General features: G+C 45.2%; 1 long non-coding RNA gene across 3 annotated transcripts; it reads right to left on the reverse strand.

Annotated features, from left to right (window-relative positions):
• Positions 1-366: 366 nt before the first annotated feature.
• Gm26761 lies at positions 367-6,342 on the reverse strand. 3 transcript variants are annotated; one of them, XR_376976.3, is made up of 5 exons: positions 5,852-6,342; positions 4,586-5,007; positions 1,658-4,071; positions 1,217-1,338; positions 367-1,115 (listed from the first exon to the last, which is right to left on the reverse strand). It is a non-coding gene; the product is annotated as a predicted gene, 26761 (long non-coding RNA). The 3 variants fall into 3 exon arrangements; XR_376975.3 differs by having other exon boundaries at positions 5,363-6,342; XR_868446.2 differs by lacking the exon at positions 4,586-5,007 and having other exon boundaries at positions 5,363-6,342.
• Positions 6,343-12,837: the final 6,495 nt, after the last annotated feature.

Below are 12,837 nucleotides of genomic sequence, written 5' to 3' on the forward strand. Positions count from 1 at the left end.
CACTCAGACCAATCAGAATAAAGGTCATTTAGAACTGTTCTGTCTAACTAGCCAAAATAACTTGAGTCAGGGCTGACCACCCTGCCGTGCTATATATGAGCTCATTGTGTTTTTTAGGTTATTTGGGGGAGGGGGGGGGCAGGGGAAGGAATCCTTTATAAGCTGGTCCTGAGAAATGTCCAAGATCCAGTCTAGCTCTCTACTGTAGCCTGTGACCCTGCTTGATCAGTGTTGGGGTGTGTGTTCAATAAACCAGCCCTGATTAACTGAGATTGGTATCGGAGTAGTTTCTATGGCGATTCCTTCCTGAACCCCAACAACTCACGCACAGAAAAAAAAAGATTAAAGTATTTTAAGATAAAATGTTTTTTATTTATTTGGTTGGTTTGTTTGCTTGCTTGCTTTTTTCAAAACAAGGTGGGTTTCTTGATGTAGTCCTGGCTGGCCTTGAACTCAGAGATCTGCCGGCCTCTGCCTCCTGAATGCTAGGATTGAAGACATGCACTACCACAATCCCACTTGAGATAAAAGAATTGTAAACTTCAAATCCTATTCCCAGCTGTCATAACGTGGGTATGATTTATTCTCCAGAAGTTCACAGGCTTGGTCCTGTGCAGCAGTATCAGGCTGATGAGACCTTTAGTTGATGGGGTCTACGGAAAGGTAATTAGATCATAGGGCTCTACCCTCACACATAGTGAATGTTATCTCGGGGAGCTGGTCAAGTCTGATAGGAGTGGCTTAGTCTCCTGGCCCCTCCTTGGCTTCATTTCCTGCTTTTACATGTTTGTAACGCTTGTGCAAGGAACTGTTTCCTTATTCTTCTCTGCCAGGAAGTTCTCAGCGGGGTGACAGCATCATGCTATTTGGACCGTCCAGCCACCAGACCCATGAGCCAAATAAACCCCTTTTCCTGATAAAGTACGCAGCCTCAGGCATTCCACGGTAGCAGCACAAATTGGGCTAAGATAGAAGCAGCACCTGAACGTGAGAACAGGACACTTTCTTGACTGGGGAAGAATTCAGATTGTTTGTCCTCCTCACCCTTTCTGAGAGAGTCAGTTGAGAAAGCAAGTCAGCAGAATGGAACAGAGGAGCGTGGCAGGCACAAACCCCTGGGAAACAAAACAATTAACTAATAATTATTTATGAATTAAAAATCAAACAAGTAATTGCTTTCCAGTACAATCCTCTAGGTAAAGAGTAACGAACCAACCTGGGATGGAATTATTTCTATTCGATAGAAAATGAAGAAGATGGGGCAGGAAAAACCTGCTTAAGGCTTCAATCTTCTCCTACGGGAAGGACTCCACTCTGGTTTCATTCAAGGTAAGAGCACTGTGGTAAGATAGAATATCGGCACAAACAGAACAGTCAACCCAGTGGGCTATACACCTTGCTGCTAGACTGCTCGTGTCAGTGTGAATCCCTAAAGGTTTTTTGAAAGCCATATATATACATGCACAAAATATTTTGCCATTGAAGAGATAAGGACACCATGAACACAAAAAGAGGCTAATTTTAATTCTTTCATATACTTCTGAGTCATTTGATTTCTTAAATAAGCTCACTCACTAATTACATACATAGCATTTAGATCTCTCGGACTTTTTTTTGGGGGGGGGTGAAGTTTTAAAGGTTTCAAGGACTTACTTACAGGTTTTTCTTTCTTTCGGTGCCGCCTGCCTTCTTATTCAGTCCAGTGATTTTGAAGGAAGCTCATTTGGAAAAAATAATGGGAGGGCATGAAGAGAATGGGCTGTCATTAGCTGTCTTCAAGTCAGGGAAGATGAAAGCGGTTCCAGTAATTAGAGGAGAGATGAAGTGGACACGCTGAAATTGTGGGATGGGAAGGAGACCACAGCCAGGAGGGAATTATTTCTAAATAAACCTGACGGTGGCCGTCAATAGTCAATTTATATGCCATGCCCTTTCGCTGTAATTCTCAACTTGGAAGTCATTCCAAGGAAACAAAAGCAAATAAGTAAATAGCAAAGCAAGATATCCAGTGAATATGCCTAAACACAAAAACCTGGGAGTGCTCTCAATGTCGATGTTTAGAGATCGGAACTGACCACATATACACAAGATTCAAGTCTCTGGAGTGTGGCTCAGTGTGGCTCACTCCACGCTTGCCTAGTGGAGTGCTGGCTTAGATTGTGAGCACCAACTGAGTGTGGTGACCCAGGACTATAACCCCAACACTCGGGAGGTGGCGGCAGGAGGATCAAAAATTCAAGGTCATTCTTGGCTACATAGTGACTCTGAGGCCAATCTGTGCTACATGAGAGCCTGTCTCAAGAAGTAAAGTAAGATAAAATTTATACTAAAGAAAATGGGACACATTAATCAATTGTCATGATCATAACATAGTTTTTAATACAATGGAAAATAAATATGTTCTAATTACATTTTCCCCACTTGAAACACAGAGCTAAGTTGATCTCAAACACCACAAAGTACCTGTCTTTGCCTCCTAAGTGTTAGGATTTTTTTCCCCTAACATAATATTTTCATTAAGTGTTTGGGAATTTCAAACAATTCACCCAGATCATACCCTCTTTGCCCCTCACCTCCCCCCACCCAAATAAAATTTCACCAGCTTTAATTTGTGTTGCACAAATACTCATGGGAACATGGTCAGACTCTCAATGGCTAGCCCCCTAAAGATAACTGAGAACTTTCCACGCCTTTTCCCACCCCTGCTGGAAGCCATCAGCTGAGAAGAGCTGCACTTCAGCATCTTTATCATAATTTTTTTCTCCTTTTTTTTCTTTTTTTCTGGCGAGGGGTCCAGGTAGGGGGCTACCAGCTGGCAGCTGCACAGAACATGAACTTCAATATGGTTTCTGGAGGCAGCATGGATTTACTGACATCAACCTGGCCTCCAGCAGCAGCACAGAGCACAGACCTCAACATGGTCTCCGGAAACACAGACCACAGGACTTCAACAAGGTTTCTGGTGATAGCCTAGATCGCGGACATGAACACGGCCTCCAGTGGTAACACAAATCACAGACATCAACATGGTCTCTGGCGGCAGCATGGTCCGTGTCTCCTAGGAGGGTCTTTTGAGGAGGCTTGATCCAGAAAATGAACCGTTCTTCATCTCAGTACAACTTTTTGTTGCTCAGAGTCAGGGTGATGATGCAGTTGGGTAGCATGTCCGGGAACAGGGCCTACTCAAGCTACAGCCTGCTGTCCACCATCCTGCCCTTGGCGCCCTGCCAGGACCCCGGGCATCACCTTCGTGTCTGCAGCCCACAGGCAGCGCGGAGGTCCATGCTCTCCTCTGCCCAGCAGGGAGGGCTATATAAGCCACAGCAGCCGGGGCTTCATCACGGTCCTGTCGTCCCGTGGACAAGCCCCATTCCATAACAGCATGCTTCTCTGTGTGTCCCATGCTCACATGCCTATCCCTGCTGCTTCGTTTCTTTCTAGTTGTGCTTTTCTCTGCTGCGGGGGACTCTGTTGCACCATCTTTTTTTTCTCCAGTTATATGAAACCACTTTTTAAAAGCATCTTCCAACAAAACCTGCCTTTTTTAGTTATTCCGGAAATGCAGTGCACTCTACGCGTTCATCTGCATCTCCACTCTAAACTTCCCTGGATCTCTCAGGTTCCTTGGAGGGGCTTCTGTAGCCCTCAGATGCCAGCAACTGAATCGAGTCCCAGGTGCTAGGATTAAAGGTGTGTATTGTCACACCTGGATAACTATATTCATAAAGCAAAGTGGAAAATTAGAGATGCACTGTGGGCTGGAGGGATTGCTCAGTGGTTAGGAGTGCTTCTTTCTCTTCCAGAGGACCTGAGTTTAGCTCCTAGCACCACCACCAGGCCTCCACTGGCCCTCCCACACAAGCAGCATACAGTCACACTGACACACACACATGTGTATAGGGGTATACTTGCTTGACTGTAATGCCTTGCAGAAACATAATATTGAATCAAAATGGTTGAGTGGGTATAACCACCATCTCTAAAGATTCAACAAAATTAGTTCTCTTGGGAAGGTTGAGTCTGTATACCATGTGGGTGTGTGGTGATCAGATCAAAAATCCCTAGTAATCCCTGAAATAGAGAAAGCAGAGAAAAACAGGCTTACAAAACAAACAAACAAATAACAACAACAACAACAAAACTTTATTCTCCATCAGATCCAGGAAAGACCTGAGAGCCAAACCCAGAGGTGACTTGCAAAGAACATGGAGGAGCTGTGGGGCCGCTTGGAGACCATGAGAACCCAGCTGTTGTGGTTTGGATACGAACTGTTCCTTTAGGCTCATGATTTTGAACACTTGGTCCCCAAATGGAGGAGTGATTTTTGGAAAGTTGTGGAATCTTTAGGAGATAGAACCTCACTGGAGGAAATGTGTCCAATAGAAGAGGGCCTCGAGGTTTGATAGTCCAGCCTCACTTCCTGTCAGCTGTCTGTTTTTATACCTTGGCTTGGACCAGCCACCCCAGGCCATTCTTACACGATGAACTGGACCTTTAAACTACAGGCCCAAATCAACCCTTCTTTTCTGAAGTTGCTTTGGGCGGGCATTTTTGTTACAACCAGAGAAGTAATTAACCCACTAACCTGGTGACCCAGCTGGCAGGTTTTTCCCTCTTTCCTCTGTGCTAAGATGCAGACCAGCAAGGCTGTGTCTCAGGTCAGAAGAGGGGTACGCCATGGCTGTGAGATACGGGAAGGTACCTTCAGGGAACTGAGACTCTAAGAGGGAAGGAAGCTCTAAGCCTTGAGATTGTTGGGCTAGCTTTCCCAGCTAGCTTCAGGACTCGGTCTCACCCACATATGCTGGGCATGAAGACCATCATCTGTCAGCAGCCAGAACAGACCCTCCATCCTCCATGTAGGAAAACGGCAGGCACACACAAATTAAAGAATGTTAGGAAGCAACCAACTCCCCGTCCTGCTTCAACAACAGTCAACATCTTGTCTGGCTTGTTTTATGTTCAGCATCAATATATTGTACTTTCAGGCTTAGTTTGACTCTGGCTCTGAAACAAAAAGGGTTTAAAAAAGAAAATTTGCCACACATACTTCTAAATGATAACAATGAAGCTCTAATATCATAATGGCCCATTATAGTTAGACTGTATCTTCCACAAGTGGTAACAGTAGTTTCGCCCTACTTCTGCACACAAAGCTTGCACATTCCATCAAGAAATGATTCTTTTTGAATCAGGGTGGGCCTCAGTCACTCACTGTAATCACATAGTGTGTGTGTGTGTGTGTGTGTGTGTGTGTGTGTGTGTGTGTGTGTGTGATCAGATCATGCTCTAGCATTGGGGTATGGGGGAAGCATGCCAAAATTCCTGTTACAAAAGGATTTTGAAAATTCTCCACACATACCCACTGTCGTATTCAGTAACTCTCAATTGAGACACGATGATTTCAAAAGTGTTGTTCCAGGTAAATCTCGTTTGCAGACAAACTTGGCAACTGCTCTGCTCTGAAGCAGTCAGGTGAGACTAGGGACCATGTTGCCCTTTTCTCTAGTTCAGTGCTTGTTACAAAGCCAAGTGCTTCCTGGTCCCTTTTATAGTCCCTGGCCCCCTCCTTCCTCCTTCCTTGTGCATGAGCCCCTCCCTAGATGGGCCTGCTGTTCACCTTCCTCCCCACTGCTTTGATGGAACAAGATCCTCTTTCAACATTGTGTCCTGAGACCAAAGTGCTATTGACCACTCCCTCGATGCAACGTCCATCTCCAACATGATTTGGCCCTGAACTTCTGCACTCTGGCCCAGCCAATTCTTGTGCTGACTACCTGGCCCATGACTGTTCCTGGCCTCACCATGGCCTCAAGATATGGGCTTTGCCAGGAGGCCCTGATATACTTACCTGAACTCTCACAGAGAGCTACACTAGGTCCTGTGGAGGCAGAGTTGAGCCGAGCCTGATGTTCTAGCTGGAGACAGAAATGAAAGGACAAAGGTGGACAGCTGTGTGACTGACGAGGGTGAACACACAGTTTCTCTAAGGACTACCTATGCATTTTTTGCCAATCTTCTTAGCAAAGTTCAGATTTAAGCCCTATCCCTCTGGGTGGAACCGTAGCAGGATATGACTTAGAAATTCACAATGTAAATAATCTCTAACAGTTTTACACAAACAAACACACACACACACACACAGTCATTGGATGGAAGAGATCAAGCTCTCCATTCCATCATCTTCTGTCTGCCCTAATAGACCACCATCAGCAACCCCAGCTCCAGGCCTGTGTGAGATACCCCAGTGATTAGAAGAAATGTGCACATGATACTTCTTTGTGCTTTGAGAACTTATCAAGCTGGATAAATGGCATACTGACTGGTTTTGTGTGTCAACTTGACACTACCTAGTCATCAGAGAGAAAGGAACTTCAGTTGAGGAAAGGCCTCCATGAGATCCAGCTATAAGGCAATTTCTCAATTAGTGATCAGTGGGAGAGGATCCAGTCCATTGGGGGTTGTACCATCCCTGAGCACGTGGTCCTGGATTCTGTAAGAAAGCAGGTGGAGCAAGCCATGGGAAGCAAGCCAGAAAGCAGCATCTCTCCATGGCTTGAATTCCTGTCCTGACTTCCTTCAGTGATGAACAGCAAATGTGGTAGTGTAACCCAAATAAGCCCTTCCCTCCCCAACTTGCTATTTGGTCATGGTGGGTTTTTGTTGCAATAGAAACCCTAAGACAAATGGTTACCTTTAATATTCTATTACTACAGTGGGATGCTGGTCTTTAACAAAGTTAAATATCCTTTTACTTCCCAAGGTGTCCTTTGCTGCTCTTTGATTTTTGTTTTGTTTTAGACTTAGGATCTCATATAGCGCTGGCTGGTCTCAAACCTACTATACAACCACGGATAATCTTGAACTTCTAATCCTCCTGTCTCCACCTTCTAAGTGATGGAGTGTCAGGCTCATCCCACCACGCCTGGTTTACTCAGCACAGCCAATCAAACCCAGAGCTGTGTTCGTGCTGGTTAAGTATTCTATCAACTGAGCTGCATGACAAACCCAGCTGAAAAGTTCAGCTATACCCTTTGAAAAGTTCATACCTACGTGCCTCTCTCAGGCTCTCAAGCCACTTCTGAGCAGAAACTCTGAGCAGCTTCGAGGGCAGAGCTGGCCAGCAGGTCTTTTCTGGACACACCTGAACTTTCATGCAGGGAGAGGAATGTGACACACCCACTTTCCGAAGCAGCTCCAGGTGGCAGCGCAAACCACACACTTTTACAAGGAAATGTGTGAGTGTCACACGGAGAGTTAGCCAGTCACCTCCACTTGACAGGGGGTTTAAAATAAACCTTTTCAAGATTAGATAGATGGCCCTGGGACTTCAAACATAAACTACTTAGAACTGTCCATACAGGAATAATGGCAGCTGGTGCCCCATCTTAGACACTCACAATCCGGCATTGAGGTGGATCTAACAGAATTGCATTCATGAGAGTTGGCACACTTTTTTGGTAGGGGGAGTGTGTACTGGACCACATTAACACTTGAAATATAGTGCGCATGCAGTCATAAGAATATTCAAATAATAGCTTACAGTGTACAGAGAGCATTTTCATATTGAGCACCCCTCAAACAAGTCTACAAAACAATTTCCTCCTATTCCTTTAGATAACTAATCTGAGGATCAGAAAGATTAAGTGACTGACCCAAAGACACACAGCCAATAAATCACATTGTTGTATATCTTCTGTGGAGAGAATCAAAATTCATATCAAATGATACTAAATGGCAAAAGGAATGTAGATGTTCAAGTAACAGGAAGAGTCTGTTGGTGGGGCGGGATTCAGGCACAGGTTGACCAGAAAGCCGTCTCTGTTCTACATTGTTTGTCTCCCATTGGCCTTTATTTTTATGCCAGCTTTTAATTTTTAGTGTTTTTATCTTGTTTTGTTTTGTGGGGTTTCATTGTTGTTGTTGTTGTTTGTCTGCTTGTTTGATTTTTAATTAGAAGCAATAAGCGAGGCTAGGGAAGTAGCTCAGTTGGTAACAGTTTACCTGGCATGCATGAAGCCCTGGGTTAAACCCTCAGCACCATGTAAATGAGGTGCGGTGATGACGTGTAATCCCAGCGCTCTGAGACAAAAGTGAGAGGATCAGAAGCCAAGGTCCCCTTTAGGTATCCACTTGAGACCTTGTCTCAAAAACAAACAGGAAAGGTGGCCACTGAAAGTTAATTTCTGAAGGGGCATTACCTCTTCGCTTTCATTTTACCGAGGGTCAGGGGGATGGCACACACTGAGTGGCACGGACCTACATGTCCACATGTGAGCCCATGACCAGGGCCAATCAAGGCCACAACCCAGAAGCTGAAGGCAGGACCAGTCCCATGTAAACACAGCTGCTCTGCCGTGAGGGACGGGGTAGAACGGAGCCTGTAGCCATCCACAGCATCCACTACGAGCCGTGGACTGGCACTTGTGTCTTAGGACCCAAAACCTTTCTCCTGCTCTTCTTTCCTTTATCTAGCATATGGTTCGCCTTTACTTCGGGAGCTGATGACCTCAAGGAAAGTATCTGTATTTGAATATGCATGCCTCGAAACAGAACTCCTTCCGGCTGCTGGATATCCAGTGTTCTGCCAGGCTCTGTGAAATCCTGTTTCTTCCATTTCTTCTCAACTCCTGTTCCCCTGAATTCTTTGGCCGCCTTCGCCTTTGTTTTAAGTACATTTTTGTTTCTTTGTGTGAGAGCCCAACCAGGAAGACAGAAGCCGCTCTGAATATTTAAAACAGAGGAAATTTAATGCAGGGAGATGAAAAGAAACCCAGAAGGCAAACAAGAGGGGATGAAGCAATCCTGAGACTAGCCACAGCAGGAAGTCGCTGCCACTCCTAGGAGGGAGGGACAAAGAGGGGAAGCCATGGGACGAGAGCCCAGGGGCTGGCATCGCTCACAGGAAGCTGGAATCGTGTGGGCTGGTGAGAGCTCATAGAAGAGCCACAGAAGCTGCCAAGGATCCCACCCCTGCACAAAGGAAGAGGGGAAATGCCCGTTCCCTTCCTGCTGCTCTCCAGGTCCTGGGCTTCACACTGGCTAGACCCACCCGGAAACCAGCTGACAAGTCTGAAGGCTGCTGGAGCCTGCAAGGACAGGTCCTCAGTCTAGAGACCTGGAAGGGAAAAGAGTCAAGTCTTGAGCCAGATGGTCCTAGGAACAGCTAGGCATGGTAGCACACACTGAAAACTGCAGCCCTCAGGGGACAGAGGCTGAAAGATTAAAAATTAAAGACCAGCCTAGACTATGAAGCAAGTCCAAGGCTAACTTAAGCTACTTAGTGAGATTCTGCCTCCTGAAGACACATCTAGAACTCTGGTAGGACATTTGCCCCTTTTGTTCAAGGCCTTAGGTTCCTTATCCAATACTGAGAAGAGAAAGAAAAAACAAAAACAGAAAAGTCCCCAAACTGGAAGATTTGCATGACAAGTGTCTTAGATGTTCATTGTGAAAATTCTAGAATTAGAGAGAGGAGGAGGGGAGAGGGTAAAACCATGATCCAGTTAGCTCTTTTGTTTGTTTGTTTGTTTGTTTGTTTGGGGTATTTTTGGGTTTTTTGTTTTGTTGTTTTGGTTTTGGTTTTGGTTTTTTTTTTTTTTTTTTTTTTTTTTTTTTTTTTTTTTTTTGAGACAGGGTTTCTCTGTGTAGCCCTGGCTGTCCTGGAACTCACTTTGTAGACCAGGCTAGCCTCAAACTCAGAAATCCACCTGCCTCTATCTCCCGAGTGCTGGGATTAAGAGATAAACCATTAGCTAGCCGCAGGGTCCGCAGTGCCACCAATTCTTCCATAGCCCGGAGCTATCCATGGTCTCTGCTCTTGCTCTGTCAATAGAATACACTTTCTCATTTTGAAAAGTGTGTGTGTGTGTGTGTGTGTGTGTGTGTGTGTGTGTGTGTGTGTGTGTGTGTGCGTGTGTGTCTGTGTGTGTCTGAAAGCAGAGATAAATACAAACATAGAAGAGAGTTCCCTCAGAGAGTTGCTGGACATCAGTTACCTTGTCCAATTTGGTCTACTCTAAGCCAGCTGGCCAGCACTGGGGGAGTCATCTGCCACAATGGAGCAGACTCTGTCTGTCACCCTCTTCAACAGCAGATGGCCTGTCCCGCATTCATCTACGTCACACAGCCGTGCTGGGAGAGACACTGACATGCACTGTTCTACCAGGAGCCTTCAACCCAGAGGGCTGGGAAATTACGCTTGCAAGCTCCACTCGGCTTGGGAAGCAGTAAGAAGGTCCCTGAGCAGCCTGACAATAGGAGGGGTTGCGCAAGGGACAGTCAATGGGATTCTGGTTAGACTTTCAAGTCAATTGACTTGATCATGCAAATGTTGGGTGGCGTGTTGTGAGCAGGGGGGAGTGTTTCTCCTTGACTGGAGCACCTCTCTGTCTCCCTTGGCTTCCTGAGCGCTTGATTTAGCTCCTCCCAAAAAAAAAATGTTTTCCTCACATTGTTTATTTGAAGCCGGTAGTCTGGGCATGAAGCCCAGTTTAATATAATTTTTACTGTTGAGACTGCAGCCCCAATTCTATAGAGATGGTTATTATCATTGTTGTCTGAGACACCTCAGTACCACAGCAATTACCAAGGCCAGGTGCACACCCACAGTCACCTCAGCCCATCTGCCTGCCCCACCCCTTTCTACAAACTTCAGAAATGAAGCCAAATACCCACTCCCATGTATGATACAGCAAAGTAGGCAAAGGAGATATTTGGCTACTATCTAGATAATGTGATCAGTCCAGGTCAACAGTTCATATTATTTAAGTCCTACAGTGCAAGTAGATATTAAAAGAATGTGGAAAATTCCATTGCTTGAGTCCTGTAAACATGCGGGCTGCTTCTCTCCCTAATTATGTTTTACATAACCTAATGCATTCATGTTAGTTTACATCCTCTTAACATCTACTTGCTGAAAAGTGTGTCACCTGGTTGGTCAGAGAGAAAGAGTGACCACAGGACATTTTGGGAGGACAACTGGTGACAACAGGACACATTCAGCACTGACAGAATGTGTAATGTAATGATTGGTATGAAAAATGGTGTGTGTGTGTGTGTGTGTGTGTGTGTGTGTGTGTGTGTGTGGTCCATTCCCAGTTTTACTGCCGAGTTGGTTCAGACCCTTAGTATGACTTTCAGATGCAGGTGTTGAAGGCAAGGGATGGGAGTAACAACCCCGGGTGTGGGCATTAGCCAATAGCCATGCGCCTCTGGCTCCCCTCCAAGCCCTGAGCTGGAGCCTGTGCCCGGGCTTGCATCTGCAGCAGCTACAGCCTTGCTGAAGGATCGTATCACACTCACAATGAGAATCACTGCAAAAACAAATAAAATGCTTTAAATGTTTAAATGTATTTCCAAGTATTCGTCTTCCAAATATTTAGACTCTGAGCCGATTGGGCCAAGAGCCCAAGCTTCCTGTGCATACTAGAGGCTTCCAGCAATTTCCCTAAGATCAGGATCTACATAACAACTTCGGATATCACCCCCTCAGATCCCAAGACAAATTCCCAAGGTATTGCTTCAGGAAACCAACCATTCTCTGTGTCCAAAGGCCTCCTCCTAATGCCTACAGGAGGATTAAGCTCAAGTTTAATAAATGCTCACAGAGACCTATGCAAGACTATAGTCTGTGTCCACTATGTGTCCACTTGTGAGTGCGAGGGAGGCAAGGGCAATCTGGGAGTGGAAAGATGGGGAATAGAGAGAGAAGACGCGGACCAGAGATGCAAAAAAGAGCCAGCAGCCTGCTGAAGCTATTGATAGCTCTCGAAGGAATTGATGTCTGAACCAATTTTTAATTGGTAAGCTAAGGTTGTGTAAGCCAGGATTGGTTAGTTTTATTTATTCCGTTGTTATTTTGTTTTGCTTCTTAAGGGGCAGAAGGAAGGGTGGAGTTACTCTTGTGCTGGAATTTTTCAAGACACAACAACCATCCACTCATGCCTGCTTTGACCAGGCATGCATGCTTGGTACCCTTCCCTCAGTCTTCTATGTTAAGCATCCAGGATTCAGCAAATAAAATCAGAAGAGTGCCAAGGGATTTACCTGCTGCCGCGCGCGCGCACATGTGTGTGTGTGTGTGTGTGTGTGTGTGTGTGTGTGTGTGTGTGTGTATTGTGCATTTATACTCACTGTGAGAAGGTGAAAGTGGGTGTGTGTGTTGGTCATGTCACAGTGGTATGGGGATTTCTGAGAATTTGGAGTCAGTTCTGTCCTTCTACCCTGTGGACCCTGGTTATTAGAATTGGCAGGAGATGCCTTTAGCCATTGAACTCTCTCTCTCCAGTCCCAGAAAAAAAAATTTTAAGTTTTTTTTTTTTTTTAAATACACTGTAGCTGTCTTCAGACACACCAGAAAAGGGTATCAGATTCCATTACAGATGGTTGTGAGCCACCATGTGGTTGCTGGGAATTGAACTCAGGACCTTTGGAAGAGCAGTTAGTACTCTTAACCGCTGAGCCATCTCTGCAGTTCCCCCTCCCCGAAAATTCTGATCAGTCCTTTCTTCAGTCTTCCCACAGGTCAAGTAATGCAGTGGAGTTGAATGTTACACACATTTATGTTTTGTATGCACAAAGTGAGTGGAGGGAGAGCATGAAGGAATAAATAAATGAATATTTATCTTTTCTAAAAAACAAATAGGGGTCTTTACTGTATTTATTTATTTTTAAATTTAATTAAATTTAATTAAATTTTATTTTATTTGAGACAGAGTTTCTCTGTGTAGACCAGGCTGGCTTCAAACTTAGAAATCCACCTGCCTCTGCCTCCCAAGTGCTGGGATTAAAGGCGTGCGCCACCACCGCCCGGCTTTTTTTTTTTTTTTTTTTTTT

Source organism: Mus musculus, chromosome 5, assembly GCF_000001635.26.
Source record: "Mus musculus strain C57BL/6J chromosome 5, GRCm38.p6 C57BL/6J".
NCBI lineage: Eukaryota > Metazoa > Chordata > Mammalia > Rodentia > Muridae > Mus > Mus musculus.